The following is a 27,989-nucleotide window of genomic DNA, read 5'->3' on the forward strand; positions in this document are numbered from 1 at the left end:
TATGGCCCTAATCATATTGCAGAATGAGCCTTAAGAAGTAATTGAACATATTGGACAAGTATTATATGAAAAAATAAAAAATACTTCTATTAAAGCAACAGATATCACTTTTAGGGCAAAAATTCTAGTTTACAGACTAACCATACTCAATAGACTTATTCAACAAGGTCTCATATTTAGTTATTTAAGACTCAACTTTGTGTCTAATTATTATTGTTTAGTTATGTCCCAAATTGAATTTCTTAGCAATCTTGTTAATAATATCCATTTTCAGTCATTCTTATAAGCCCTTGTAATTACTAAAATAAAGGCTGCTTTTATACTATATAATACTGAATTCAGGAATGTTAGCAGAGAACTGACCACAATACTTCAACAGAACTAACGTGACTTTTTGAGAAAAAAATTAGGTCACATAAGATTCTTCTTTTTGTAACAGTGGTAGCCTGCTAGTTATATATATATATATATATATATATATATATATATATATATATAATCAAGCTACTCAGTTAAAGAATATTTCTGTCTAAAATTCTCAAGTATAGAGTATACAAGTTGTCTTCTAATAAGTGAAATAAAATATTTCCTATTTGGGTAATTACTGTTTACTTCAAACCTGGTAGAGGAACACGCTAAAGTGGTTCTTCCTAGAAAATGGGATTTCTACAATGATGACAATTGAAAAATAATTAGGGAAACCAACATAAGATCGTTAAGTGTTCTTGCAAATTTTCCCAAGAAAGCACATTAAGAAGCAAATAAAACAAACCCAAATCAAAAGTAGGAAATATTGTCACTATTACTCAACAACAAAAAGGACACTTTAATTTTAATAATTTAGGTAATAATCTCAAAGTAAAATATCACCTTAAATTAAACAAACCTCATCTACAAGAAAGTACTGAGCTTTCATTTTTCTCATACGATGTAGGAAATTAAAAATACTGTCGCAGGGGCACCTGGGTGGTCCAGTCAGTTAAGTGTCTGCTTTCAGCTGCAGTCTTGATCCTTGGGTCCTGGGATCTAGTATCAGGCTCCCCTGCTCAAGGGGACTCTGCTTCTCCTTCTTCCTCTGCCCCTGCCCCCTGCTCATGCCCTCTGGCACTCTTTCTCTCTTAAATAGATAAATGAAATTATAAATAAATAAATAAATAAATAAATAAATAAATAAATAAATATTGTCACTTAAAACAGATTTTTTTTCACCAATTTTGGAGAACCGTTAGGCCAAAAGATATGAGAGTCACTGTTCAAAATTCTCAGACTTTCTTTTTCTAATAAACGTCATCACCAGAAAGCTATGCATATGAACTACTACTCTGGCTAGGTACAGAATTATCTTATCTTTAATTATTTGTTTTTGTTTTTTATTAAAAAATAAAAGATCTTGCATATTATTATAAAATTACTATCAAGTGCATTTTCTACTATGGCATTTAACATTTTGAAAATTCTGCTGTAACATATTTCTCTCAGGGTTAGGCAATAATGAAATGTTTTCTATTTTTTCATAGATAGCAAATGCCAGTTTTTGCATTTGTTTTTACAAACCTTAAAATTACTTTGTACTGCAAGTTGACAACTTTCCTTCGTCTGAGTTTGGGGACGCTGTTCTATATTCTTCATTCTCAAGTTGTTTTCTACTAATACTTAGTTTCTTAATGATTAGATATATACTTAATAATAAAGCAGATTGAAACACATTTTGGAAGGATGAGGAAGATCAATAAATAAATAGCTTCCTTTTAATTAGAAATTAAGTGCCCTGTATCCTGATAATTTTGTTCTCTGAAGGAGACTTTTGCAGTTAGACTGCGTGGAAGCTTAATTTCAGATGTAACTTGAGCCCTTAGGTTAGGGTTAACTACTAGCTTGTTTGTTGTGGATAAATCTCACACTATTAAGTGTGTTATGCCATTAAGTGTAAATTTTATTCACTCTTCTAATGCTAAAAGATGCTATGATGAATTCTTGTTACTTAAAAATGAGAAAACAGACTAGAAAGTATGGTACTAAGCCTTTAATCCACAAATTTTATGCCGAACTCTCTTTCTTTAGAGGATTTACCCTGGGATTAGGGAAAAGTCATAAATTCTTGATTCAGAAGACTCAAGAAGAATTGCACAAATATTTTATCTCAGCCTTGTGTGCTTCTAATCTACCTACATAATCTAGGACATAAAGATCTCCATCTTTTGTTTTTGTTAGGGTTATTATTGTTGTTGTGCATGTCTTCTGGGTCATGAGATTTTTATTTTTATTTTTAACAGCTAAGATGTTGGTAAGAAGAATGGCAGGTGAATAGTCAATGATCTAGTCAATAGTCAAGTGTTGTTTCCATTCTTTTAAGAACACCATCTCTGTCTTGCTCTCAAAATGTAGCAATGGAGTGGAACCTGAAGCACATCTTCTCTGGAAATCCTACTTCATTCTGATTTGAATCAGACCCTTTTGTAAACTTAAACATCATTCAGCTTTAAAGGTTTCTATCCCATGTAGAAGTCTAACAGTTACTGAACTCTACAGAAGGAATTTAAGCTCTCATGTGTATCTTAGCTTTCTCATCCTGGAGCAAGAGATACTCTAGTGAAGTCAAGTATGGATTAGTGACAGTGAGTGGCTTCGTATCCAAAAACTCACCTCTCTGTTCCCTCAGAGCCCAAGTGTACCAAGAAAGAAAATATTCTACTAAATTAAGTTTTTCTTCCATGTTTATCTTTGACAAGTCTTGAATTTATCTGACTTAACGGCATTTTCCTGCTACTATTCCTGAGAGGCATTGCTAAAACATAGTCATTTTATTATGGAAACAGAGTAAGCTAATTATCTCCTGAGAACTTGCTATAATTTTAAGGGTTATGCACAAGATGTTAACTAATCACACAGCTCCCAGATATTTGTAACATGCAGTGTGACTCTGAGGTTGTATTTAAATGAGTGCTAGGCATGACTCGTGATGTGTTGTTTCTGATGCTGCATAGAAGAAAAAATGGTACATTATGCAAAGTTAAATTTACAATATTTAACATGTCTTGTTTCAGGTATAATAGAAGTTACTACATTTCATCACTGTCTAACAATCTACAGAATTTTCCTATAAATGATACCTTTAGTTTAAAAATATTTATGAAACAAAAAAGGTGATATTAATTGCCAACTGCAAATATTATGTAAATTAATGCAAACTAGTATGAGTTGATATACATGTGTTAAAGATAAAATTATTTTTAAAGGATATCTTACAATGATTCCAGTCATGTAAATGTGGTAACTTGTGGTCTTTTTCATTTTTAACTCATATTGAAGTCAATGTCATTACTGCTAGTAATATGAAATTCATTAGAACTGTTCAACGTTGTCAAAGTAACTTGAAAAATGTGTGGAACTGACACATTTGATCTGCAAATCTATTAACTGGGTATCTTTATGTCAAGGCTAATTTTTTTTAGTTTTTAATTTACAAATTTCTCTAAAAATATGTCTATAATCCCAGGTTTATTTAGTTACTGTCTATTCATTCTATTGATGCTTTGCACTTTCACCTCCTAATCAACTATTGAATTTACTCTCCTTAGAGACCTAGTACCCTTCTAATTCCCAAACACAACAACAGATGAAGCTAGAGCCATTATCTTCCCAGGTCTCCCAAAAACTTGACACAGTTACTTCCCTATTTCCTTCGAAAACTCCTCTCAGAATAATGTTGTCTTCTTTCTTCATTACATATCAAGCTATTTTTTCTCTTTCCCATATTCTATATTTTTTCCAGCTTAAAAGAGATATTCTCATTCTATTCTTACAATTGTCTTTCTCTTCACCAAATTTTCCTTTGCTTTTTCTCATCTCCAAATTCTCCTAATATTTTATAACTCTAGCAACATGTTTTACATACTGGTTTGTAATGTGTTTATTTGTGCATATTTATTTCCTCTATGAGATTTTACATACACAACAAATTAGTGTATTTATTATTAAAAGGAACAGCTTATATGTGTATAAGAACTTTCAATTTCTCAAAATGGTTTCATTTTCAATTTCTCTTTAGAAAGCAAGCACTTTTTCCTCTCCTTTCCTCTTTCTTTCTTTCTTTCTTTCTTTCTTTCTTTCTTTCTTTCTTTCTTTCTTTCTTTCTTTCTTTCTTCTTTCTTTCTTTCTTTCTTTCTTTCTTTCTTTCTTTCTTTCTTTCTTTCTTTCTTTCTTTCTTCTTTCTTTCTTCAAGCATTAGCTGGCATGTAACACTTGTTCAGAAATTACTCATGGGTAAAATAAGGAAGACAAAGGTCTTTTTGCCTTGAACTAATTTGTGCTGAAACCTGGTGGGGTTTAAGTTTCTTAAGGCAGCCTAGGTTACAACTTGTGTCCTCAAAGAAATAAAGGCTTTCTTACTTGTCAAATATATTATTCAAGAATCACAGTCTCCAAAGAAAATGAAACTCTTTTCATTTAAGTAGCTATAATTTCTTTTTCCTAAAACATATTATGACTTATTTCTTAGTTCTTCACAATACAATTATTTATAATTTTAAAATTAATTAAAATTAATTTTTATTATTTAATAAAATAAGTAATAAAATCTTAACCATTTGAGAGCAAATTCTTAATTCAGTAACAAACCTTTCTCCTACCTACTTTCAGATAAAGCATTTCTATAAAATACATAACCTGGAGTCTATTGGGAAACATAATCAGAAGTTTAAAAATATTATTATTTACAAATGCAAGATTTAATTATGGCTCAAGTGAATACATTGATAATTTGTAATATTGAGGTAAAATGTATGCTTATATTTATTTTTTAAGCCTTAATTAAAACTACCCAAAATGCATATATTAAGAATAATATTCAGAATATATTGAATCCAATGTAGATCTCTTTATTTCATGTTCCTTTTGGGTTCTTTGTATTTAGCTAATTATATCCCCAGAAATTTATTGTCTGGATTCTAAGGTTTTTAATATTTTAATTTGTGTTTCTTGATTAAGATTTTTCTCATCATGCTCACTTTTTTTAAATAAGAAAAATGCATAAACTCCTTTCTTGTTAATGTCTGTGAAATGGAGAATATGTGAAGTCTCACTAGTTATGTCCAGTATTAGAAGCCCTTTTTTACAACAGGCAAGGACTCTTCTGAGAATATCAGTTATGAAAAAGATATGACATAACACAAAATATAAAGCCCCTCAACTAAATGTGCCCAGAACTCCTTTTCCTTCCCTCCACACCCAACTAAAATTTTCCCATGTTTTAGGCTTTAAAATTTAGGGAAACTATTTTACAAAAGTGATTTACATTTTGTTGAAGACTTCATGTACTACTTACTACTTCATCTTTTCTGGGCTTACTCTGTCCACATTTACTCACTCCTTCTTTACTTATTTCTCTTTCTGAATCCCACCCAGCCAAGGTCTATTATGCCAAGAGAAAACACAAAAATTGGCTCTCTTTTAAAATTTCTTTATGTGTTCAGAGATTTGGCTGACAACCAATTCCCTAACAACTATCTATTGGTTTTGGCAATTTCCTTCAACAATGCCCAAAAGTTCTGCCAGCTAAGACTGCACAGGTAGAGCAGAAGGCTTAGTAGAGAAGAAAATCAAAACTATCAGCATGCTATGAACCTTCAACTTTTACATGCAGATAATAAGAATCAAGAGTCAAACCATATGGGAAATGTCCTTCAATTTGACTATGAAAATGGACTGATCTTTAACAAACTGGTTCAACTGTTTAAAAAGCATAAGGTGACCAGATGTGCATCTGTTTACCTTCATTTCCTAGCTATTTTCATATCCTGGGGGGAAAAAAGTTTCATGTTAATGTCTTGGCTTCCACAAAAGTAGCAGCAACGCTTCTGGAGAGAAGCCTTATTTCCTCCCAGGAGAAAACAAAGTAAGACACATTTTGATTGAGAGAAAAAAAATCTGACCCGAAAACCAGGGCTAAAATATAGCTATAGTCATATACATCAATGTTTAGACATTGAAAAAATAAGTATTGTCAACCTGGAATATATGTATCTCCGGGGATATACAATATGGTACTGAAGCATATAGAGACCCAAAATGCAAATATGAGATGGATCCTTAGAGCATCAGAAAATTAAATTTATTGGTAAGTTAATCATTAATTGATTTGAAATACTATTTCAAGTTAAAATTAGCAAAGATATGATGCCTGCAGCAGATTAGTGAATTGCCACCATTAAAGGTCAAATTATTATCCCTGTGCTTGGGCACTTGGTAAATAAGCCCACACACTGTTGTTCATTTATGTATAATGTGTAAGTGATAAAACCACAGTTCGCTCCATGACTGAGACATCCCTGTGCCAATTCATAATAAAATAATTCTTTTGGGTTCTATGCAATTTTTCTGTTTTTCATTTCTCTCTTTAAAACTGTGGTGAGTGATCTCAAACTATTGGCATCTCTAAGAAAAGAGAAATTGGACATGATCAGGCCTCTGAAAGTGTAGTGTGACCTCCACTGCTACCATTAGGAAGATCTATCTTGACATGTCTGCATTTTCCTTTGGAGTGACCAGACCCTGGTGTTTAGATGACTATGATAATGATGAGGCAAGAGACTTGTTATCAACTAGAATTCTAAAGCCTTACCCTGATTCTCTGACTCTTCTTCCTCATTGGGCTACAAGGAGGGAGACCATTCACACTGTGGTAGTGAAAAGGGTGTTATTAATAACTGTGTTGGGACAACAAGAATGTCCTAAGAAAACCGGGCCCAATTTTCATCACTGTTAAAAGGGAAGTTTGAGGAGGAGGGATTAAAATCTGAGTTAATTTGACACATTGATTCTAAGAGGGCTTTTTGAGATGATCTTTCTCACAGTGTTGTTCCCCAAAATATGTCGCAGAAAATGCCAAAATCATGTCAGATTTAACATAGAGCACATAATCTCAAACACATTTAGAGACTATCTGCACATTAGTTTACTTCCCCAAGACTTGCTCTTGTACTCCCCTTGACCATAGGAGTTTCTCTGTGAAAAATTTAGAATACTTTTTAAAATTTCTAGGAGATAAATTTCTATACTGCCCTGCAGTCCCCAAATTAAAAAGCTCGCTAATGTTTTTGCATAATTGTAAATACAGGGAAGGGATAACTAGTCATTTGAACTAACTTCCCCGTTATTTGGTTAAAACACAATAAATAAATAATAAAAGTTTCTTTCAGGAACAAAAACATTTCTACAAAAATTAATTTTTATATATTGGTGTTAAATATATAACAATAATAAATTACAAAAACATAAGCTAGATTTTTGTTCTTGAAGCAGAATTAACACATAAAAATCACAATTTTTTCTTTCCTATACACACACACTAACACATTACATATATACATATTTTTTTCTTTTTTTAAGATTTTTATTTATTTATTTGCAGGGAGAGAGTGAGAGAGGACTAGCAGGGGGAGCCGCAGAGGGAAATATAGAAGTAGGCCCCACCAGGAAGGAACCTGATGTAGGGCTTGATCCCAGAACCCCAGGACCATGACATGAGCCATAGGCAGACGCTTAACCACCTGAGCCATGCAGGCATCCCAATCTACATATTTTCAATATTTTATTTTTATATAATTCTAAACTTACAGGGAAATCTCCACATATATGTGTATGCATGTATATTATATATATATGCATATATAGAGATATTTAAATATTTGAAGCTAACAGCTACATTAACATGATAATGTATTTTTATGCAAGAGTACCATATATAGCATCTTGACAATTTATTTTTTCAAATTTGTTGTATTACACATATATTTATTTCAAAATTCTCATTTCTTTCTTACCATCGTATGGTGTCCTTTGCTATAATCTTTAAATTTAATAACTTTTGAAATGAAGGTGTTATTTCTTAATGTGATTCTAAAGGCATCAAATTGAAAATAAGAGATAGTCTTTGCAAATGATTATAAATATTTTTTAATTAAATTTTTAAAATGAGTATCAGTGACTAGTACCAATATTTTAAGAGTATACCTTGAAGGTCTCTAGATGATTTTAACAAAGGGCCTTTATAAAATGAGTACCTTGTGACATCTGTCTAATTTTGGTTTCATCATCTGCCACATTCGGTTAAATATTTTGACCTTGTTGGATTAGGATGAGAGGATGGCTAAGAGATGTAAATGTTATTTTTATGTCATCTTGCAGCAGTCACTGGCTCTAAGAAATGGTCTGGTACACATGCAAATTGGGTATTGGAAGAAGAAGAACTTGGAATTCTGGGCATTAAAGCCAAGGTCTTGGGTTGCCTGGGTGGCTGTCATTAAGCATCTGCCTTTGGTTCAGGTCATGATTCCATGGTCTTGGAATGAGTCCCCCATTGGGGGGAATCTCTGTTCAGCAAGGAGCCTGCTTCTCCCTCTCCTCTTGTCCCCCTCCAAGGCTCTCTCTTGCTATCTTTCTCTCTAAAATAAATAAATAAAATATTTTAAAAAATTAAGCAGAGGTCATTTCTACATGTTATTTCCTTGGCTTGATCTTCTCCCCTTCCTTCCCAGACTAACTCTGGCTTATGCTTCAGCTCTGGTTTAAGTGGACCTCATCTTGAAAGCATACTCTCATGATATGAAACTATCAGGTTAGTTATATTTCTGTACTATCACATATATACCTTTAGTATAGCACAGCTGATGTGTATCCTTCCATAGTATTAACTGATATGTTTACCAGGCTTCTCAATTAGAATTTGAGCTCTGTTTTCACAATGCATGATTCTCAACTCAATTGCTGAAGTGGTGTGCCCTAATTCCAACCCCATTCCCTCAGTCTAAATATGCACTGAGTTCCTATGATGAAAGGCACTATGCTGGGCTCATTGTACATGCTACATACAAAACACACACTAAACATTTGCTCCTGATTTAAAAGCAAAATGTAACAATTCAGAAAAATAGGAATAAAATTATCATGTCACTTAACCTAGTAGTAAGTGCCAGACTTGTGGTTGTGGCATTGCTTCTGATGAACTTTGGGAAATTTCTGGCAATCAGAACACATATGTGCTCCAAACAAGCTGCAGGTACTTGGGCTTTTCTTTTGTTTTGTAACTGTACATGTTCTCATTCTCTTTCTCTCTCTTTCTCTCTCTCTCTCTCTCTCTCTTTTTTCATCCCTCTTTCTCTCCCTCTCTCTCATTCTCTCTATAAAAATAATTGTTTTCTTTTTTCTTTACAATAGAACTATGCCTTCCAGGGATCCCTAAACATAAGAGAATTAAATGTAGGGTAAATATAGGTTGTGAAATAAAACTATACATCAAAAATACTATGATGTGAGATTTCTGCCAAAAGCAACCACAAAAAAATCTCCAAATAACAACAATCTCTCTAGATATCCTAGTAAAATGGCTAAAAAGTTTAAATATATTTTGTAAAATTAATAAAGGCATTTAAATAATATATGTAGATTAACATTTGTGAGGTGATTCCATAGCTTTTATCACTTTACAAATTTTCTATATCAATTCCGATTGTAGAGAATAGTATGTGGCCTTAATAAAAATTGGAAAATATAATTTTCAGGTCCCAAAACCATTTATTAATAATATGATATGCTTGGGGCACCTGGGCGGCACAGTCACTGAAGCAACTGACTCTTGGTTTCCGCTCAGGTCACGATCTCAGGGTTCTGAGATTGAGCCCTGCATCAGGGCTTAGTATTTTCTCTCCCCTTCTCCCTTTACCCCTTCTCCCTACTCACTCTCATTTTCTCTAAAAAGAGAAAAAAAATTCCCTAAAATATTCGAAACTCACAAGATTTGATAGGATCTGAAAGCTTCTAGGACAAAAGATGAGGGTTGATATCAATCCTGAAAATGTGTCACCCATCATAAATAAATAAATAAATAAATAAATAAATAAATAAATAAATAAATAAAAAGGGATCCTTGGGTGGCTCAGCGGTTTGGCGCCTGCCTTTGGCCCAGGGCGCGATCCTGGAGATCTGGGATCGAGTCCCACGTCGGGCTCCCGGTGCATGGAGCCTGGAGCCTGCTTCTCCCTCTGTCTGTGTCTCTGCCTCTCTCTCTCTCTCTATCATAAATAAATAAAAATTAAAAAAAAAAAAAAAGAAAATGTGTCACCCAAAACTCTCCTTCCTTTTGTCATTTGGGTGAAAGCATCTGACATACCTTAAAATGGAATATCTGGGAAGGCCCTTGGGAAAGTATTTCAATATGGGCATTTAGTTCATCTTGTGAAACTTCCATCTCTGAAGAGATGTTAGTCTGAAATACTCTCAAAATTCCATGGTGTAGTAAATAAACTATCCTGAGATTTCTGTTGAACAAAGGTCTCAACTTTCATTTATATTCCTCCTGAAGCTAGGGGCACACAGCGGAGTCATGGACAGTCATCACAAATACTGTACATCCAATATCGTACCTTGATCTTTTACTTAACATGAAGAGATCTATACAGACAAGTTACATGAACAGACACGAACCAAGCTAGCATTTTGCTCAGCTCTCACTGGAGAGGAGAAAGGAGGAATTAATACAAGTTTTTGTGTCCCAGCATATCCCAATTACTGACTTATTTTGCCACCTCAGAGTTTACTTTTTTGGGAAAATCCCTCTCCTGGCTTTATCAGAGGACAGAGATCTAATCTTTCAGACAGAGCAATATCATATTGCAGAAGTTTGGCTCCCAGTTTTTTCTGCTACCTTATCACTCCTGGTTGTGGAAATACCTGAGGACTGACATCCAAGTCTTGAAGTTCTAATTTATATGACATGGCCGACCTTCCAGTTGCTCTGTCACCTCAGCATTCTACCAGAATCAACTGCATTAAACACTAGGCTGAAGCAGGTTATTTTAGAGTTCTACAGGAGGAGGCCAGATTACTGGGGTTGAACCAAATTTATTGCTACCTATCAGCTAAAGAGATAACTGTTCTAAAGGATAACTTCTGTGTTAGAAAATGAAGCCATACCATAAGGATTCTGAGGCTAATTCCTAACAATGAAGCAGGACAAACTAGAAAGTACTAGGAAGTGGCCAGGTGAACCCATACCTGCAGGGTGTGCTCATATTTATCTAAGACAAATAGGGCAAGGTCATTTGCCTGTGTAGAAAGAATAGCATGGGAGGGATATTATATCCAGTGGCTGTTCTCCCCACTGGTGAGAATTGCATGGAGTTGATCACAGCTGGCAGCACAACTCTAGGTCAGGGATGAAGAAAGCTAATCAGAATCTACAGCATTATTCTCAAATCTCTTCCAATGACTAGAGATACTGGAAGTTCAGGGAGTTTAGGGAAAGAAGAAGAGAAGTCCTATATGCCTTTTAAACCACAGGTCCTAGATTCTGATATTGCCAGCTATTTTCATTGACAGATACTTGAGAGGGTTACTCAGTAGAGTACATCTGAGACCCAGTGGCACATTGGGCAGGGTGGTGTTACAGGACAGATGGGATTGGTTAACAATTTTCCCTATGTAACATTCAGTACTGAGTGGCAGCACTGGCAGCCTGAAAGTTTACCCAAAGATCTCAGCATTTGTAAAAAATCCACTAAAGAATTCACAGAATCCTGGGTAATCATCCTGCTGAAGGGATCTAATGTCAATACAGTAATTTATACCAACCCCACCACAAATAGTTTAGAACTTCCCTTCCTACAGAGGAGAATGACCTCCCCCTCACTTTTTTTTTTTCTTTTTCAGAAACATCCGTAACAGCTGGCCTATACCCTATCACCTTGCAAAGACCCTACGAGTTGTTCCATCTTGCTACACCCTCCATCATGCCCACCCCAGGGACTGGCCTTGGAGTGTATTCATTGCTACTCTTCCCAAATTTAAAATGGGCAACATGATTCCAACTGTCAGACCATTTAAATACAGAAGTGCACTGTCACTGTTGGATAAAGTAACTTTAGTGGTTGGATTGGCCAAGAATAGCCAGTCAGAGTCATCAGTGACTCCAGGCTTGTATCCCCACATTTAACAAAATGCATTCTGGACTTTCAGTCTTCAAAGAGTGCTGGGATAGAGGAAAGGAAAAAAAGAGGCAGGAATTGGAAAAGGGCTACATCCCAGCACTGCAACTGTACCATGCACAACTATTAAGAAATGGTTGTGAGAAAATGGGAATTTTTCATGATACTATTGTCTTTGGGCTTGCATGGCATTAAGCAAGAAGTTCAGCCAGCTTTTTTACTGCTTTCAAGGTTTTTTCTCTGTCTTTTCTTACAACAGTTTGACTATGATATATTTAGGTGTGGGTGTTTTTATGTTTATCCTACTTAAAATTTATTAAGCTTCTTGAATGTACAGATCATGTTTTTCATAAAATGTGACAAATTTTCAGCCATTATAAATTTTCAAATATTTTTATGCTCCTTTTTTCTTTCTTTTCTTTCTGGGACTCTCATTTTTAATATGTTAGTATGCTAATGGGGTCTCACAGATCTCTGTGGGTCTGTTCAGTTATTTATTATTTTTTCTTTTCCTTGTTTTCCCTTCAGATTAGATAACCTCTATTGGAATATATTCAAAATTGATGACTCTTTTGGCTATTTTAAATATATTTAAGACCCTCTAGTGAATTATGTTTTATTTATACTTTTCAACTCCAGGTTTTCCATTTAACTCTATTTTATAATTTCTGTTTCTTTAGTGATATTTCCTAATTGATGATTTATTATTGTCAGGCTTTAATTTGACTCTTTAAAAATTACTTCCTTTATTTAGTTCTTGAACTATTTATAAAAATGATGTTGAAGTCCTTGTCTGCCAAGTCCAGCATCTGGGCCCACTCAGAGATAGTTTCTCTGTTTGCTTTTTTTCCCCTTAGCATGAATAACAAGTCTTGTAATATTTGGTTGAAAATGGACATTTTATATAATATATTACAGCAACTCTGAATTTTGATTACTCATAGGGGTTGCTGTCACTGTTTTTGTTTGTTTTGTAGCAAATTGCCTGGATAATTCTATGCAGTCATTATCTCTTGTGGAGTACAGAATCTAAAGTCATGTAAGCAGAATCTAAAGTCTTTGATATATTTTATTATTCTCACTTGTATTTTGAAGACTAGTCCCAAAGGGGTTTTCCCTCTGTTTTCATACCTTAATGATGAATATTTAAGTTATAATTGGCCAGATGTTATGTTAAAATACCTGAAGCTATTCAGACATCCAGTCTTTCTTCACGTGTCTGCAACATGAGTTGAGGAACATGGTCACAATTCAAGCAATTTACATGTCGTCTCCCACTTTCACTTTCCATTGGACCCTCCCATTTCATATAAAGAGGGTGTCAAATTTAGCCAGGAATACATGGATAGCTAGAGCCTTCTCCTTTTTCTACTGGATGTATCATAGAGCTTTTTAGATGACTAAAACGTTTTGGAGGTTATCAAGTCCCACTTTGTTGGTCTCATTTCCCAGATAATCTTGTTGAATTTCTAACAATCTACCAATTTAGTGTTTACTCAGATTTTCAATATCAATTAGCTATGATACTAGACTTCTCTGTTTGCTGCTAAGATCACTACTATTTCTAACAATAATAACAGTAACAATAATAGTATTCTAACAATACCTGGAGATATAGCATTTCTGAATGTTATGCTCAAATTCTTTTCAGCTCCTTTTAGCACTGATGCTCTAATTTTCATGGTTTGCCCTGCTTTAGTAAGAGACACTTTGGTGCACCTGACAGCTAAGCTAGGGTGAGTGGGGAGGGGAATGGGAACCACCTCATGCTAGCACACCACAGAATCCTACTATTATTACAAGTTCAGTGATGTTCTTAAATAGGTGTTCTCAATTTGTTCTATACTTTAGATAAATATCCAACATCTTGAAATAGTTGTTTATGATACGTTATTTTTATTATTGCCTTTTGGAGAGAGGATTTGCTGAGTTCCTTTTTCCACCACTTTAGAAAATCTGTCTTTTGTTCATTTTTCTAAGACCCTATTTAGTGATCATCCAGATTCTCTGCTTGCTGCATCAACTGTCAAGATTCAAATGATTTCAGAACACATTAATCCTTTGAAAATTGCATTTACTGAAGGAAAATCATGGGAAAAGGAACATTAGCAGGTATAGGCCCCCTATTACTTAGTATATTGTGGGGCATGGATGTGCTGGCTAAATGTCAGACTCCAGATATTTTGCAGAATGTTTTGCTCTTTGTTTGTGTAGTTATTTTTTCAGGATGGTTCCTTCAGGGTAAGTAATGGAAAAAGAATTACTGGATGACTAGTAATAAACATTTTTTATCTCTTGATAAATGATATTACATTGAATTCAAAGAAGAGCTTATACTTCCTACTAGCAAATTATGGGAGTTTTTTTTTTTTTCCAATGGACAAGTCTGTTGAGACTGATACAAAGCAGAAAGAATATGAAATGTGTGATAGGCATATAAGGGTAACTTTTCATTTACATTTGTACTAAGACTGAAGGCCTTTCTATATATTTTTCACAAGTTATATTTTTTCTTTTATCATTGCTCTGTTTATGCTTTTGTAAATTTAATATTTTTTATTAATTTGGCATTATACCAGATGAATCCTCAATACATTTGTGCTTTATAAACTTCTCTACTTAAAACATTTAAGAGTTAATCTGCCCCATTATACATTAATCATTTTACTATTAAAATATATCTTAGCACATAGAAAAAAGTTGACATGTAGAAAATTTAAGTACTAAGTTTAAGTATTTTTACTTAAAATTAAGCATTTTTACTTAAATTAAAAGTGAATCAGTATGTAGCCATCACTTTTCTCTATTTGTGAGAATAAGGAGAAATGGGCCAGTTAAGTATGTTTCATTATATAGTACTTATATTTTGGAAGAAAATGAATTTATGAAAATGATTGTGATATGTCTTTCAAATATCTCAATTGTTTTTCTTCTCCAATCACTAAACTGTAGCATTTTTACTCGAGTAGGACTGTGGTATGAAATAATGCACATTTAAAAAAAACGTTTTAAAAATAAATCAATACAACTTTAAATTGTAGCTAAATTTTTAATTGCACAAAAATATTTTCTATTACTATTTTTAATATTAACTGATTTCATGTTCTTGGCTTCCAATAAGGCTTGTACACATATGCCACTAACCTGTGACTCAGATTTTTTTCTTTTCTACTATTACTTATTTCTCAATTTCAATAAATAGATATACTTTGTTTCCATAGTAGATGCACTGTACATAATTTATATGCCTACTTTTTCCCCTAGCATATTTAGCCATACAATTTACGTAATTTTTGCTATATTTTCTATAAATGTAATCATTTGTCTTGAAGACTAACATGGACATCTGCTTCCCCCTAGAATCAGGAGGCCAAATAAGTCTTTGGCTGGGCATTCATCACCCCTACTGACTTTAGAGGGAATATCTAAAACTCATCCAAGAACAGAATTGAGCTCATTAAAAATAAAAAACAAGGAAAGTTTAGATTTTTATATTTGTGGATGGATCCATTTTTATTATTTTTAGCTATTAAAAAGTAGAAACACTGAAAAGGAACAAACTGCAAAAGCATGCAAATAATTATTATTTTCACTTATGATTAGCTCCTTTTTGTTTTAGTGACATTTCTGCTCAATGATCTCCCTATCCTGAAATCACATAGAACATCTATTTTATTACAATACCTAATCTGTTTTAAATCGAGTGGAAAGATGATACAATAATTCATTTTTATGTTTTGCTTCCTTGATTATCTGCTGTTTTGGAAACACAAGTCATTTTCTTAGTTTTATTGGCTTCCTTTTAAAATTTTTACTTTTTAAATAAATTATGTAAAAACATCCCTCATATTTACAGAAACAGCTGAATAAGTCTATTTGTATAGTTATTTGTGTTTCAGATATTTTCTTATTTTCTTTCACCTTCCTTTTTCTCCCTCCCTTCCTCTTTCCTTGCTGAGTTTTTAAGCATATTTCTTCACAACCTAATATTTAACTTGCTCTCACTCTCTATAGGCATTATGACTTTTTGAACAATGCATTTCTTAGCTAAAACAGCTTCATGAGTAGGAAAAGTAAATTAAAGACTATGTGTACTTTCATGTCTGCCATTCATCCACCCATATGTTGAATGGCAATTCTGATGTCACAAACTAGTTGCATTCTTGTCCTCTGCTTATAAAGCAGCTTTGCGAAACTCAAAACCTCATTTTTCTCTGAATCTACATTCCCAGGGCAAGTTAGAAAACCAATTTAAGCTAAATATGCCTAGAGAACAAAACTGAGTGTGCTAGCTATCCAAAACCATGTTTATTATATCATTCCTATTTTTACTCCTACACCTTTATTACATACTACCATATTTCTATATTGCTATATTTCCTTAGGGAAGAAAGTTCAGTTGCTTCTTGATAGGGTGAAGTTCTCAATTCAGACTTTCTTGCCTCCATAAATGGTAACCTCATTGAAATTTTGGATGAATCCTACATGGATAATCCTGTTCACTATATATCTTTGTCTTGTAATTTTTTTGCAGGGTTTATATCACAAGGAGATATATTTTAACTCTACAAAAGCTTAAACTTCCTGAAAAGATCACATCTTGCATGGCTATGGGGATGCAGAGGGTGTCTATTAAGAAAATATGGTTTGGAGAAGGAGGCAAGAGAATGTTTTCAGAGACTAGTATCCATGATTGGGGTATTCCACATGCCACTGTGTCTTACATGTTGGGCAACTGGGAAGACCTCAAATGGAGGGACAAAGCAAGGAGGGTGAACGCCAGGTTAAGAGTTCACAAATCAGGCAGGTCACAGTGCTGCCAAAACACGAGACTGTGACAATAGATATTTCAGCGCCAAATCATGACAACTGAACACCAGAAGGCCTGCCTGATTTTCTGATTTTCAGTATTGTGGAATATCCTGAAACTTTATATAGGATAATTAAAAAAAAAAAAAAAAAAGCCTCCAGGAGAATTGGATGGCATTTTTACCAGTAACTGAAGATGCTTGAAGTCCAATTTCAATAGTTTTTTTTTTTTAAATTCTTATCATGAAGGAGTAGAATTTTCTGACAATAAAATTCTCAGTCTAAAAAAAATAAAAATTCTCAGTCTATGTTTCCCATACAAAGACTGAAAGGTGGCTAGAAAATGGGGTTTCCCTTTCCCCTGGGAAACTCCAGCCATTGGAATAAAAAACCTACATTCCTAGAAAGAGAACTATACTATCCCATGAGCTTCAATGTCCCCAAATTCCTCAGATTGCAAAATAATTAGCTTTTTCAGATAACTCCTATAAATGGCTGGCACCTGAAGCCTGGTGATAAACAACCTAATGATCTTGCATTGATAAGATTGTGTTCATGCTTGTATTATAAAAACAAAGAATAAAAAGGGAAGGGCATTACTTGGAACAAAATCCATTCTCAGTCTAGGTCTCACTGGCTCCCTATAAAAGATGAGGACTTTTGATGGGTCTCTGTCTTTCTGAACTTGGCCTTACAAGTTTTCCTTCTGATAGAGCCTAAGCTTTTGCTCATGTCCTGTGTCTTGTAGGAATTCTAAACAATTTCCAGGTGTTCCTAATTTTAGCCATTCTGACACCTGTGAGATGGTGTCTCGTAATATTGATTTTTTTTCCTGATGATGAGTGATGTTGAGCATTTTTTCATGTGTCTATTAGCCATTTGTATATCTTCTTTAGAGAAATATCTATTCATGTCTTCTGTGCATTTCTCAGCTGGATTTTTTATTTTTGGGGTGTTGAGTTTGATAAGTTCTTTATAGATTTTGGGTACTAGCCCTTTATCAGGTATGTCATTTGCTAATAATCTTCTCCCATTCCATAAGTTGCCTTTTAGTTTAATTGTTTCCTTTCCTGTGCAGAACCTTTTAAACTTGATGAGGTCCCAATAGTTCATTTTTGCTTTTATTTTCCTTGCCTCCATGTGGCCAATGTCAAAGAGGTTGCTGCTCATCTTCTCCTCTAGGATTTTATGGTTTTCTGTCTCACATTTAGGCCTTTCATTCATTTTGAACTTATCTTTGTGTATGGTGTAATAAAATGGTCCGGTTTCATTCTTCTGCATGTTGCTTTCCAGTTTTTCCAACACCATCTGTTGAGGTTAGGAGTTAGATTGTCTTTTTTTCCATTGGATGTGCTCTCCTGCTTTGTCAAAGATTAGTTGACCAGAGAGTTATGGTGCATTTCTGGCTTCTCTGTTTTGTCCCATTGATCTATGTGTCTGTTTTTGTCCCATACCATCCTGTCATGATGGTATCATGATGTATCATGTCATACAGCTTGAAGTCCTAAATTGTGATGCCTCCTGCTTTGCTTTTCTTTTTCAACAGTGCTTTGGCTATTTGGGGTATTTTCTGGTTCCATACAAATTTTAGAATTGTTTGTGTTCTAGCTCTGTGAAAAATGCTGTTTTTTTTGTTTTGTTTTGTTTTTTTAAGATTCGTTTATTTCAGATTGAGAGAGAGATAGAGCATGAGTAGGGGGAGGGGCAAGGGGAGAGGAAAAAGAAGACTCGCAGACTCCTTGCTGGCAGGGAGCCCAACACAGGGTTTGATCCCAGGGACCCAAGATCATGACTCAAGCCAAAGGCAGGCACTCAACTGACTGAGCCATCCAAGCACCCTTAGATGATAGTGATTGCATTGAATGGGTAGATTGTTTGGGTAGTGTCAATATTTTAACAATATTTGTTCCTCTGATCCATAAATGTGGAATGTTTTTCCATTTCTTTGTGTCTCAATTTCTTTCATCAGTATTCTATAGTTTTCAGAGTACAGATCTTTTACCTTTTTGATTAGGTTTAATCTTAGGTATCATGTTTTTTTTTACACAATTGCAAATGGGATCAAATCCTTGATTTCTCTTTCTACTGCTCCATTCTTGTATAGAGATGCAACAGATTTCTGTGTATTGACTTTATATGCTATAACATTGTGGGATTCATGTATCAATTCTAGCACTTTTTTGGTGGAGTCTTTTAGGTTTTTTAGGTAGAGAATCATGTTATCTGTGAAGAGTGAAAGTTTGACTTCTTCTTTGCCAGTTTGGATGCTTGTTGTATGATTGCTGAGGTTAGGAGTTCTAGTACTATGTTGAAAAACAGTGGTGAGAGTGGGCATCCCTGTCGTGTTCTTGACCTTAGGGAAAACTTCTCAATTTGTCCCTACTGAGGATGATACTGGCTGTGAGTCTTTTGTATATAGCCTCTATAAGTTGAGGTATGTCCCTTCTATCCCTACTTTCTTGAAGGTTTTTATCAAAAAAGGATGCTATATTTTATCAAATGTGTTTTCTGTATCTATTGAGAGGATCATATGATTCTTACTCTTTCTTTTATCAATGTGGTATATCATGTAGATTGATTTTTATATTGAACCACCCCTGAAGCCCAGGAATAAATCCCACTTGATCATGGTGAAGAATTATTTTAATACTGTTGGAATTGATTTGCTAGTATCTTGTTGAAGATTTTTGCACCCATGTTCATTGGGGATATTGGTCTATAATTCTCCTTTTTAGTGGGGTCTTTGTCTGATTTTGGAATCAAGATAATGCTGGCCTCATAGAATGAGTTTGGAAATTTTCTTTCCACTTCTATTTTTTAGAACAATTCAGAAGAATAGGTGTCAAGTCCATAAATGTTTAGAATTACTTTGGGAAGTCATCTGGCCTTGGATCTTGTTTTTTGGGAGACGTTTGATTACTAATTCAATTTCTTTGCTACTTATAAGTCTGTTCAAATTTTCTATTTCTTCCTATTTCAGTTTTGGTAGTGTATATGCTTCTAGGAATTTATCCATTTCTTCCATATTGTCCAATTTGTTCACATATTATTGCTTATAACATTTTCTTAAAATTGTTTGTATTTCTGTAATGTTGGTTGTGATCTCTCCTCTTTCATTCATGATTTTATTTATTTGGGTCCTTTCTCTTTTCTGCTTGACAAGTCTGGCTAGGGATTTATCAATTTTGTTAATTCTTTCAAAAAACCAGCTCCTAGTTTCATTGATCTGTTCACTGGTGTTTTTTGTTTATTTGTTTTCTTTTGTTTTTTGTTTGTTTTTAGTTTCTGCATCATTTATTTCTGCTCTAATGTTTATTATTTCCCTTCTGCTGGTTTTAGGCTTTAGTTGCTGTTCTTTTTCCAGCTCCTTAAGGTATAACTTTAGGTTGTGTATTTGAGACATTTCTTGCTTCTTAAGGAAGGCCTGTATTGCTATATACTTCCCTCTTATGATTGCCTTTGCTGCATCGTAAAGATTTTGGACTGTTGTGTTTTCATTTTCATTTGCTTCTATGTACTTTTTAAAATTTCTTCCTTAATTTCATGGTTAACTCATTCATTCTTTAGTAGGATGTTCTTTAACCTCTGTGTATTTGTGGTCTTTCCAAATTTTCTTGTGGTTGACTTCAAGTTTCACAGGATAGTGGACTAAAAATATACATTGTATGATCTCAATCTTTTTGTACCAATTGCAGCCTGCCTGGTGACTCACTATGTGATCTATTCTGGAGAATGTTCCATTTGCACTTGAAAAGAATGTGCATTCTGTTGCTTCAGGATGAAATGCTTTGTATATATATTTTAAGTCCATCTGGTTCAGTGTGTCATTTAAAAGCCATTGTTTCCTTGTTGATCTTCTGCTTACATCATCTGTCCTTGTTCTAAGTAGGATGTTAAAGTCTCCTACTATTATTGTATTATTTTCAATTAATTTGTTATTAATTGATTTCTATATTTCTATTTCTCCCAAGTTAGAGGCATAAATATTTACAACTGTTAGATCTTCTTGTCAGATAGACCCCTTTATTATGATATTCTACATCTCTTATTACAGTCTTTGGTTTAAAATCCAGTTTGTCTGATATAAGGCTGACTATTCCAGCTTTCTTTTAATGTCCATTAGCATGATCAATGGTTCTCCATCCCCTCACTTTTAATCTGGATGGGTCTTTGGATCTAAAATGAGTCTCTTACAAGCAGCATATTGATGAGTCCTATTATTTTTTTATCCATTCTGATACCCTATGTCTTTTGACTGGAGTATTTAGTCCATTTACATCCAGAGTTTTTATTGGTAGATATGAATTCAGTGCCATTGTATTACTTGTAAAGTCACTGTTTCTGTAGATTGTTTCTTTCCTGTCTTGTTGCTTTTGGTCTTTTTTTCCCCACTGAAAAAGTCTCCTTTAATATTGCTTGCAGAGTTAGTGTTCATGAATTCTCTTAGTTTTTGCTTGTCTGGGAAACTCTTTATCTCTCCTTCTATTCTAGATGACAGCCTTCCTGGATAAAGTATTCTTGGTTGCATAGTTTTCCTATTTAGTATATTGAATATATCATGCCTTCTTCTTTGGCCTGCCAAGTTTCTGTGGAAAGGTCTGCTGTTAAATGTATGTGTCTGCCCTTGTAGGTGAAGGACTCTTTTGTCCCTAGCTGCTTTCAGAATTCTTTATCTTTGTATTTTGCAAGTTTCACTCTGATATATCTTGGTGTTGACCTGTTTTTGTTGACTTTGGGTGTAGTTCTCTGTGTCTCTTGGACTAGAATGCCTGTTTCCTTCCTCAGATTATGGAAGTTCTCAGCTATAATTTATTTGAACAATTAAACTTCTGCCCTCTTCTCCCCCACTCTTCTCCTTCCAAGACTCTTATGATATGGATATTATTGCATTTTGTAGAGTCCCTGAGTTCCTTAAGTCTGCGTTCATGATCTAATAGTTTTCATTCCCTCTTCTTTTTAGCTTATTTTCCATAATTTTATCTTCTATATCACCTATTTATTCCTCTGTTTCTTCTGTCCTCATTGTGATTACATTGAGTTGGTTTTGCATTTTTTATTTTGGTTTCACTAGTTTTTAGGCCTTTTTTCTCTGTACCAAGGGTTTATCTGAAGTTTCCTGTGCTTATTTCAAGCTCAGCTAGTATTCTTATGACTCTTGTACTAAAATCCTCTTCAGATATATTGTTTTCTTTTCTCTTGAGCAAATCCTGACTGTGCTTTCATCTTTATCTTTCTTTTGGGGAGAATGCCTCCATCTTGTTATTTGGTCTAGGTTTCTGTCTTTTGTGTGTTATGAAAGCTTTTTATGTTTCCTGCTCCTGAGAGTAATGCTATATTAAGAAGGGGTCCTACACAGTCCAGGGCTTGACACTTCAGGAAGTGTTTCTTGTGTGCTGCTGCCTCTGCTGTTGTGTTTTGGCTGTTGTTTCTCACAGATCAGTCCTCCTCAGAGTTCCTCCCTTGCCTGGGGAGTGTTTGGACCTTTAACTATGTATGCTTTGATTTCTTTTTAAAAATAGCCTGGAAAAAGAAAATTCTGATCCAAAAAAAAGATAAAATGAAAAGGAACTAAACAAACAAACAGATGCACAAAAAAAAATCATAAGTGATTCTAAGGAATCACATATCTGATTCCAATGAAAAAGAAAGAACAAAAAGAAGTCTGATCCAAAGAAAGAGAAAATGAAGTGAAAAAACATCACAAAACCATAATCCTGACTCCAAATAATTAAAAAAAAAAAGAAAGAAGGAAGGAAAGGAAGAAAGAAAGAAACAAACAAACAAACAAAGAGGAAGGAAGGAAGGAAGGAAGGAAGGAAGGAAGGAAGGAAGGAAGGAAGGAAAGAAGACCTGACCCTATTTCCACAAGAAATGAAGCTGATGCTCTGGAGCACTCTATGATCAATAGATTTTGTGCTTACAGAGGGCCTGTCCTGGTCTTTGAGGGGAGAGGCCCACTCCTCTGGCTCAGGGTCAAATACACCCTAATAAAAATGTGCCTGGAGGGCAAAGGTGTCAGGGTTTGATGTAAGTGGCTCCAGCCTACACTGAAGTACAATGGTGCTGGTTGGGGGGAATGGCTTTGCCCATTGTTTCATCTCTGGAGAAGTGTGCTGTGCCTGCCACTACTCAGGAATGCAAAAATCTCCCCTCATGTGTCATAGGATTCCATCAAATCCCTGCCTCCTCCCATGTCCCTTAACATGCCTGGTGCTACAGTTCTCCTATGTTTTATCTCTGGTATACAGCTGGGATTCAAAACTCCAAATCTTTAAAGGACCTGGCATGGTGCAGACCTGCTATCCTCCTCTAGGGAGAGCCTGGAAGTCCTATGTCTGATGCTGTTTCATTTCAGAAAAGCAGTTGCATGGCCACACCAGTGCTTGGAGTTTATGGTGAAACACATCGAAAAGCAGTAACCAGGTTATATGTTCTCTACATATAACTCTGTCTCCTGGCAATGAATGACTGCTCAACAGTGTTTGAGGTGTCTTTTGCCCTCGAAGAGACAATATGTCCTCTTCCAAATGGACTCCAGGAAGGGGAACATTGTGCAACCCAAGGGATTCCCACACCATGCTGTCTGCTCCCAGACCTCTACCCTCCTTTTCCCCAAGAACACTGCCATGCCTACCTGGCTCAACTCCGGTGAATGATGTGGACTTCAAAAACCTCAGAATTTGAGTTCCACTTCTCAGAAACTTGAGATAGTCCCTCGCAACTCCTCAGTCAATGGTTTTGGAGAAGTGTTTTTTTTGTGTGTGTTTTTGTTTGTTTTTTTGTGCAAGCCCGATGTGCTGCTTTATTTCCCCCCTCTCTTTCTTTCTTTCTTTCTTTCTTTCTTTCTTTCTTTCTTTCTTTCTTTCTTCTTTCTTTTTCTTTCTTCATGGGAAGGGTTACCTTACCTTTGCTGTACTACAGCTCTTCTGTCCCCCAATTCATGTCTCCATACTTTGTACCTACATGTTTTCTCCTTCTAATTGTGCAGATTGTTTATTAAATCTCAAATAGATTTTCTAGGTATTCAGAATGATCTGATGTCAATCTAGCTGTGTTCAAGGAGGAGGCAAGCCCAGGTCCCCCTACTACTACTACTCTACCATTATAACTCTCTTTACATGTATTTTAAAAACATAAAATGGAGTGAAGGAAAATGACTTATCAAGGACCAGTTGAGACATCAAGAACTTGGAAATTTAATATTTGATTCATATTAATTCCCAGAAAAAAAGCCAGCTTTTAATTAGGATTTAGCAGGTATTTTGGCTTTCCTAATATATACACTTTAGTCAATAGGTAAGTAGGATTGCCATTTTTATCTAGAAGCCAGTCAATTAAAAATAAAATCATATATATGGGATCCCTGGGTGGCGCAGTGGTTTAGCGCCTGCCTTTGGCCCAGGGCACGATCCTGGAGACCCGGGATCGAATCCCACGTCAGGCTCCCGGTGCATGGAGCCTGCTTCTCCCTCTGCCTGTGTCTCTGCCTCTCTCTCTCTCTCTCTCTCTGTGACTATCATAAAATAAATAAAAATTAAAAAAAAAATTAAAAAAAAAAAAATAAAATAAAATCATATATATAAAAATAAATAAATAAAAGTAAAATAAAATCATATATAGCTAATGAGAGTGAACTTGTATCTGTTGTCTCTAGGCGGAAACTATAAATCCAATTAACTAGATATAAAAGGGAAAATAGGTTTAAGATACCAGTGCCATATTAGAGTTTTAGCAGACTTAAAGACTTGATGCACATGAAGTCACATGCAATTGTTTTTCTTAAATTTGAGGGTGAAAATCGTATGTTCTATGTTTTGGGGATTCCCTTATTACTATATTCAACCCAACATAGGAGGAGTTGCTGACTTCACAAAAATATTTTCTCAGGATTTCCAATATCTTATATCCATATAGTACTCACTATTATTTTGTCAGAATTATTCCATTTGATTCTTACAAAACCCTTGTAAGGGGGAAAAGATATATATCTATTATTTTCAGTTTCCAATTTAAGGCTACACAATATTGAAACTTTATATACTTAACATACATATATTATGTATAGCATATATGTTTATATATAACATATATTACATTAAAACTATAACTAAATTTGTTAATGAAGATATTTTTCAATTTACCTTCTACAAGAAGGTTGACAGTACTTACAATATCTTTAATTTTAGAAGAAAGAACAAGTATAGGTATGCGTTGAGAGAGAAAACACTCTAATAATTTACACAAGCTCTGCCCACCATTTTACATTATTGTGAGAATAAACAAGATTACATATATTTTTAAAGATTTTATTTATTCGTGAGAGACACACACAGAGAGAGAGAGAGAGAGAGACAGAGACAGAGACACAGGCAGAAGGAGAAGCAGGCTCCATGCAGGAAGCCCAGCGTGGGACTCGAACCCAGGGCTCCAGGATCACACCCTGGGCTGAAGGCAGTGCTAAACCTCTGGGTCACCAGGGCTGCCCAAGATTACATATTCTTGATGTAATACACTTCTCCTTACATCTTCAATAAAACAAGATATAATATCATCAATTAAATGAAAGAAGGATGAGAGATTAGGCAGAAGGTGAATTTTCTCAATTCAGAATGATTTCAAGAAGCTTCATAGAAATAAAGCTTGTATTTCAGATATTTTGAAATTGAGAAATGAACACAATGAAGAGGGAATTTTATTTTATTTTATTTTTAATAAATTTATTTTTTATTGGTGTTCAATTTGCCAACATATAGAATAACACCTTGTACTCATCCCATCAATTGCCCTATTCAGTGGCCCATCACCCAGTCACCCCCACCCTCCTCCCACCTCCCCTTCCACTACCCCTAGTTCGTTTCCCAGATTTAGGAGTCTCTCATGTTCTGTCTCCCTTTCTGATATTTCCCACTCATTTTTTTCTCCTTTCCCCTTTATTCCCTTTCACTATTTTTTATATTCCCCAAATGAATGAGACCATATAATGTCTTTCCTTCTCCGATTGACTTACTTCACTCAGCATAATACCCTCCAGTTCCATTCATGTCGAAGCAAATGGTGGGTATTTGTCATTTCTAATGGCTGAGTAATATTCCATTGTATACATAAACCACATCTTCTTGATCCATTCATCTTTCGATGGACACCAAGGCTCCTTCCACAGTTTGGCTATTGTGGACATTGCTGCGATAAACATCGGGGTGCAGGTGTCCCGGCGTTTCACTGCATCTGTATCTTTGGGGTAAATTCCCAGCAGTGCAATTGCTGGGTCGTAGGGCAGATCTATTTTTAACTCTTTGAGGAACCTCCACAGGGTTTTCCAGAGTGGCTGCACCAGTTCACATTCCTACCAACAGGGTAAGAGGTTTCCCCTTTCTCCACATCCTCTCCAACATTTGTTGTTTCCTGCCTTGTTAATTTTCCCCATTCTCACTGGTATGAGGTAGTATCTCATTGTGGTTTTGATTTGTATTTCCCTGATGGCCAGTGATGCAGAGCATTTTCTCATGTGCTTGTTGGCCATGTGTAGGTCTTCCTCTGTGAGATTTCTGTTCATGTCTTTTGCCCATTTCATGATTGGATTGTTTGTTTCTTTGCTGTTGAGTTTAATAAGTTCTTTATAGATCTTGAATACTAGCCCTTTATCTGATATGTCATTTGCAAATATTGAAGAGGGAATTTTAGTATTAACTTCATGTTGGCCAGACCAAAAGGCAAAAATTCAACCAAAATAAAGGCACATCTCAGTAAAACAAATGTCAATATTTTAAAATTACATACAAATCCCTAACTGATTATTAAGAAGATAAAAACGAAAATGAAAACTAGATTTACATGTTACCTATGATCAAAAGTGAACATAGGCTATTAAAATACATAGGGGGGGGTGTTCCTGGATGGCTCAGTGAGTTAAGTGTCTGCCTTTGGTTCAGGTCATGATCTTGAGATCCAGCCTGGTGTTGGAATCCCTGCTCAGTAGGGAATCTGCTTCTCCCTCTCTGTCTGCCTCTCCCACTGCTCGTTTTTCTCTCTCTCTTTCTCTTTCTCTCAAATAAATAAATAAATAAATAAATAAATAAATATTTTAAAAAGAAATAAAACAAAATAAAATGCAATACATAAGAGAAGCCATATGTGTCACAAAATCCAAAAGAACACTATAGCCAATAGAACAAGGCTTTTCAAATAGTTGCTTTTTTTCCTGTCCCTCATAGTGAAGATTAAAGAATCAGAAAGCCCTTGGAGAGCTGGATTAGCAAGGCTAAACTAAAACAAGTACATTTCCTTTCCTTAACTTTGCTGTCCACATTCGATTGTTGCACCATTTCACCTCCATCTAATATGGTGTCTTCCAGCCACATGTAGCTATTGAGTACTTAAAATATAGTTAGTATGTTTAAAAATTTGAATCCTTAATATTTTAAAATTTTAATTATTAAAAATTAAATAGCCACCTGTGGCTAGTGGTTAACAAGTGAGTGACACAGTAAGATTCTTTGATGGATTCCCCATGTTGGACAAAACAACTCTATATTTTTCATCTGCTTTTCCTTTTTGTTATAATTAACTATGAACTCTACCTCTTTTCATTGTCTTTTCTTCAAGCAGGGGACTACAAAGTGGAAAGAATCTTTAAAACACTATTTAATCAGCCAATAGTTTTTTTAAATGCCACTTCAAGTTCAAGTCTCACTTTTTCCCAAATTAGAAATAGTGTAACTAATAGTGTCCTCATGTAAGTTTTCACTTAGTTTCTTATTTTGGAGGAGAGTAAAAAGACATGGTGCAGGGGATGCCTGGGTGGCTCAGTGGTTGAGTGTCTGCCATCAGCTCAGGGTGTGAACCCAGGGTCCCTGGATTGAGTTCCGCATCAGGCTTCCTGCATGGAACGTGCTTCCCCATCTGCCTATGTCTCTGCCTCTCTCTCTCTCTCTCTCTCTCTCTTTCTCTGTGTGTGTGTGTTTCTCATGAATATATAAATAAAATCTTAAAAAAAAAAGACAGTACAGATGGAAGTAAATCAGCCAAGGCCAATGGGAAGACTGTTGTGATGCAGCGAGCAACATTTGAAGAAAATCCTCCTGTTACCTCCACCTCCTCTCCTCACCTATATACCTGTCTTTACTCTTTCTTTCTTTAGTATATTTCACATACATTAGTGAGGAAGTAAGCCACTAGTATGTTTCTGTCATTGTCATTTTCTGT

The sequence above is a fragment of the Canis aureus genome, chromosome 18, assembly GCF_053574225.1.
Source record: "Canis aureus isolate CA01 chromosome 18, VMU_Caureus_v.1.0, whole genome shotgun sequence".
NCBI lineage: Eukaryota > Metazoa > Chordata > Mammalia > Carnivora > Canidae > Canis > Canis aureus.